The following is a 5,608-nucleotide window of genomic DNA, read 5'->3' as shown; positions in this document are numbered from 1 at the left end:
GGGGTCCTGTGTGGATGCTGGCTGCTCTGCTGGGTTTAGAGAAGCCCTAAATACAGAATTTGGCCTCTTTAGCTATGTTTAGAAGAAGCTCTTACATCGAGCTAGCCTGTCCTTTCACATTTCCTCTCCCTCCATTTCTTTTCCTTCACTTCCTTCTTCCTTTCTCCCTCCTCCATTCCCACCTTCCTTTCACTGTTTCAGGAAACCTTGAGGACTTGGTGGGTCACTGGGAGGAGTCATATCATAGGGCACATTCTTTGCCCCTCTGTCTGCTAGCTTCACCCTTTCACTCCCATTCTTCCCTTTCTTCCTGGCACATTGAAGAATTTCTCCTTTTTGTCTTATTTAGGGCAGCCATCTCTGAAAGGAGTTCTAGTTTCTCCACTTGGTTTTAATCTGCGCGTAGATATATTTGCTGCCCCTGCAAATCAATTCCACAGACTCTTTCTCAAAGGGGAGAAGGACAAAACCAAATGTTAATTTATGTTTTGGTGGCAACAGAGCTTGCTCTAACCGAATGCTCCAAGCCCTGCCTTACTGCCTCCTGGTCACTGAACACAATCTCAAATGCTTCTACGAAGCTGGCATGTGACATACATGAGTCAAGGGAATCTGGTGGAAGAGGCAGTGTGGAGTGAGGGACAGAGTATATATCCAGAGTCACAGTTCACTCAAAGGGACCACAAGCAACTGGGCTCCAGCTGATGGCTGCCAGTGAGGATGGAGGTCCAGTGTGGCCTCATAACCCAATTTTTAAGAATTTAGAGGTCTAATTTTTATACAAAAATTTCCCAAACTGTGAACCCTGGCAGCTGTTTTTTAAAAAAATTGTGCAAGACAATATTGTGTTGGTTACCAAACTACGCAGGAGAGACACACCTAAACCACACGGGAGAGACACACCTAAACTACGTGGCGGAGGCACACCCAAACCATGCAGGAGAGAAACGCTTAAACCACACGGGGTAGACCCACCACGTCGGGGAGACAGACCTAAACCACGCGATAGAGACAGACCTAAACCATATGGAAGAGATACGCTTAAACCACACAGGGTAGGCACACCATGTGGGAGAGACAGACCTGAACCATGTGGGAAAGACACCTAAACCACGCGGGAGAGACAGACCTGAACCACGTGGGAGAGACAGACCTAAACCATGTGGGAGAGACATGCCTAAACCACATGGGGTAGACACACCACGTGGGAGAGACACACCTAAACTACATGGGGGAGGCACACCCAAACCATGCGGGAGAGACACACCTAAACCACGCAGGAGAGAAACACTTAAATCACACGGGGTAGACCCACCACGTCGGGGAGACAGACCTGAACCACGTGGGAGAGACAGACCTAAACCATGTGGAAGAGACACGCCTAAACCACACAGGGTAGGCACACCATGCGGGGCAGACAGACCTGAACCACGTGGGAGAGACACGCCTAAACCACGTGGGAGAGACACGCCTAAACCACGTGGCAGAGACACGCTTAAACCACACGGGAGAGACATGCCTAAACCACGTGGGAGAGACACGCCTAAACCACGTGGCAGAGACACGCTTAAACCACACGGGAGAGACACGCCTAAACCACGTGGGAGAGACACGCCTAAACCACGCGGGAGAGACAGACCTAAATCACATGGGAGACAAACCTAAACCACGTGGGAGAGACAGACCTAGCCTGCTGCTTTGGGGTTGCCTCTTCTGCCTAGGAGGACCTTGGGCAGGAAGTTTCCTGTTTGGCTCCAGTCTTTTTTATTTTTTTTGAGATGGGGTTTCTGTCTGTCACCCAGGCTGGAGGACAGTGGCATGATCTCGGTTCACTGCAACCTCTGCCTGCCGGGTTCCAGTGATCGTCCTCCTCAGCCTCCCGAGCAGCTAGGATTACAGGCGTGCTACCACACCCAGCTAATTTTTTTTTTTAAATAGAGACGGGATTTCACCATGTTCGCCAGGCTGGTCTTGAACTCCTGACCTCAGGTGATCCGCCCGTCTCTGCCTCCCAAAGTGCTGGGATTATAGGCGTGAGCCATCACGCCCGGCCTGGTTCCAGCCTTTCTCCTCCCCTCTGTGATGAGGTCCTTGCTGATGCCCAGCCAGGTTGGAGTGTCCTCTACATTAGGAGAAGCTTCAAGGGATCATGGGGCTTGAGGCCTAGTCAGCTGCTTGATTCTAACTCAGCAGCAGTGAAGTTTGTAGCTGAATCAAATGCAAGTATCACTCCCAGCCTAGATTTTCAGTCACATTTCCTCCTGCCCCAGGGCCAGGATCCATCTCTCACCATCTTTGTCTTTCAGTTGCTAGAAAGATTGCCTTAATCCCTCTATGTCTTCGTGCTTAAGTTATTTTCCTTTTCTCTTTCTCTTGGTGACAAGTTAGTTCAACTCTCAGTGTGTGTGTGTGTGTGTGTGTGTGTTTTTTTTTTTCTTTTTTTGAAGCTTGGATAATTTAATAAATTAAAATTGGGAGTGGAGGAGTAGGGAAGAAGGAAAAAGAGGAGCATCTCTTTAGCATTTATTCATTCTAACATTCACATGTTTGCTTCTGCACGGAGTTGTTTTACTATGAACAGGTTCACTAAGGAGCCAATTATGTCCATATGAAATGAGAATAAAAGTGCAAACTCATTCAGATCAGGTTCTTCTGAGGAGTGGGCTTTTGAAAAAAATATGTAAAATAAAAATAGAAACACTCTTTGTCAAATACTTAAATTGCAGCCACAGTAGTGGGACAGCCACTACTTAGAGAACGCATGTCTAGTTAAACCCTTTTTTTGGGCCAAAGACTGACACCTATGCAATTGACCTAGGAAAAGAAAGGATAAATGAAGAAAGAGAAAGAACACTTCATGTTAGACAATTCAGTCACCTCCATCAGTTTTGACAGAATTAGGGACTCGGAATTGCTCCTGCTGAGGCAGTGGGAGCCCCACTCAAGCTGAAAGCATGAGGTGAGGAGGCAGTTGCCTCCAGGCCCTCAGGGACAGCTCTTTGTCTTTCTCCAAATCAAGCATACAACTACAAAGTCCTGCTGCTCCACTTCCAAGTCAAACTTGGTAATTCTTAACTCAAACAAATCTTGAGTAACAGAGTATTCTCTAATGAGGCTCGTCCCTTCAGTGCCAGTAACTAAAAGCCAAGATGTTGCAATTAATTCTTTTATTATTTTCCAACCATCCAACAGTCCTCATTTAGGGCTTTCTTCCCTTTTTATGCAACAACTGTCCTCCAGAGAAAGTGACGAATCTGCCTCCAGCTTCATCCTCTTCAACCTTTTTGACAAGGAGATGCGCATTTCTGATGAAAGTTATCTTACCAAGTTTAAATTCATAATTGGGAATTCCTCTTTTAATATCTCCAGGCTTGACTGGGGAAGGACTGGGCTCCACCCCTTTCTTCTTTCCATCCAGTCTATTGCCAGAGCCGGAGAAGGCGCGGAAGCCCAGCTCTCCAGCATAGCTACTGTGATCGGCTTCACCTTCTGTCGACTTCTCATGCTGGACTTGTCTTTCGGGTTCTTTGTAGCCCAGGGGAGCATCAAAGTCCATGTTCATGTCACACTCAGTGATGGACACTGCCTTGTCAGGTTTGGTTTCCATCACACACAGTTCGAGTTTGTAGATCTTTTCATTATAGTTGATGGCAATCACATCCCCAGTGGTCAGACAGGAAAAGTTCCTAACTGTGTTTTCTAATACGGCTTTGGGGTTGGTGATGTCCGGGACGTCATGGCTCTGAGGCTGGAATTTGCAGTAGGTGGCCACTTGAAGGTTGACACTCTCCACCTGGACCAGGCTGCCTTCTTCCAAGAGCAAGTTCTGCATCATCCAGTGTGAGAGGTAGCAGATCATCAGTCACAAACTCCAGCATGCCACAGTGTGTCATGCGGTCCGAATTCTTACTGGTCAGTTTGAACAGCATGGGATAGGTAATGTTAAGTTGGCTGAGTTGGTCCAGGGCTGAGGGCATCATAATTATCTTCCCTCCCTTCTCCACATCTGACCTGTCATTAGGCCCTGCTAGCATGGACACAGAGAAGCAGCGGTACTGTGTGGAGAAGCGGTTTTGGAAGACCCTGGGAATTGGGTGATTGAACATGTTGAAAGAGAACATGATGGACACCGCCTTGAGATGCCTTTTCTCTCAGACAATGCAACGAAGGCACCCCGCTGACCTCTCTCCTCGCGGCCACCGCCACCACCAACGCCCCAGTGTGTTGTTTTTAACCTTGACTTCTAAAAGATCAGAATGCAGATCTCCTTAAGCATAAAATTCATCAAAAAATGTCATATATATATATATATAGAGAGAGAGAGAGAGAGAGAGAGAAAGAGAGAGAGAGAGCAGAGTCTTGCTATGCCACCCAGGTTGGAATGCAGTGGTGGGAATATGTCTTACTGCAGCCTCGAACTCCTGGGCTCAAGTGATTCTCCTACCTCAGCCTTCCAAGTAGCTGGGACTACAGGCATGTGCCACCACACCCAGCTAATTATTATTATTTTTTTTGTAGAGACGGGGTCTTGATATGTGCCCAGGCCGGTATGAAACTCCTGGGCTCAAGTGAGCCTCCTGCCTTGACCTCCCAAAGTGCTGGGACTACAGGTGTAAGCCACCACAGTTGGCCAGAGTGCCCATTCTTAGCACAAACTCCAAAATGTTTGTTCTGGGGTCCCAGGCAATGCCTCGCCATTTCTGGTGCCTGCCCCTCCCACACTGTAGCCTGGGAATTACCATGGTTGGTGTGGGGGTGCAGTCTCTTGGGTGTGCCCAACCCCTACGTGGCAAGTACACTGGTGGGTACAGTCTTTCAGGCTCTAACCAGAGTCTAGAATTTGGCCTGTGAGCCTTTTGACCAGAGACTTGTTAACAGACAAGCAATTCCTTTCAACATTGGAATCTTTTCCGGATAAGAAAAGAAAGCTCATTGTCGACATGCCTGGTGTGCTCAGAGTCTCTCCCTGGCCACACGAAGGCCATGAATACCCTGGATAGACAGATTATCAATGTAAATATGTTTTCTCTCATCAATTCACAAACAATTATTGAAGACCTGCTATCCGCTGGGCTTTAGGAAGACACGCTTGTGGAGCGTTATTAGTGTCCTTGAGGAACTCAAGGTCTAGTGTGGGAACAAACATGTAACGCAGCCAGTTTGTGCAGAACAGTGAAGACACAGCATGAACAGTGGTGAGGAAAAGCAGCCCTCGGGTAGAAGTTCAGAGAATCTGCTTGGCCGAAGAGGGGTGGAGGCACCGCCCAGGTAGAGGGCACAGACGCCTGCACTTGGGCGTGGGGGTGGAAAGGACAGTGCTTGTTCTGGAAATGCAGTTTATGGTTAAGGAAAATGTTGCAGAATGTGTGTCCAGAAGCCCCAGAGCCCTGGATCTCTCAATGAGAGGCTCTCCCCAGGAGAGGCTGGCTGGGATAAAACTGACAGGATGCATGATCCATGTTGCCCATTTCACTCTCATTCTAAGACATTCATACTCAACGTTTAATGCTGGGTGAAATCAGTTTTACTGTTAACTATACATTAAAAAAAAATTTAGTGCCAATGCATGTAATTGAAGTAGTGAAAATTAAGTGAGAGAATGATGCAA

General features: G+C 47.6%; 1 pseudogene; it reads right to left on the bottom strand.

Moving 5' to 3' along the window:
* Positions 1 to 3,199: 3,199 nt before the first annotated feature.
* On the bottom strand, positions 3,200 to 4,129 carry LOC105465362 (ubiquitin recognition factor in ER-associated degradation protein 1 pseudogene; annotated as a pseudogene).
* Between the last annotated feature and the right edge of the window lie 1,479 nt (positions 4,130 to 5,608).

Source organism: Macaca nemestrina, chromosome 19, assembly GCF_043159975.1.
Source record: "Macaca nemestrina isolate mMacNem1 chromosome 19, mMacNem.hap1, whole genome shotgun sequence".
Taxonomy (NCBI): Eukaryota; Metazoa; Chordata; class Mammalia; order Primates; family Cercopithecidae; genus Macaca; species Macaca nemestrina.
This window is presented reverse-complemented; position numbering and strand designations above follow the sequence as displayed.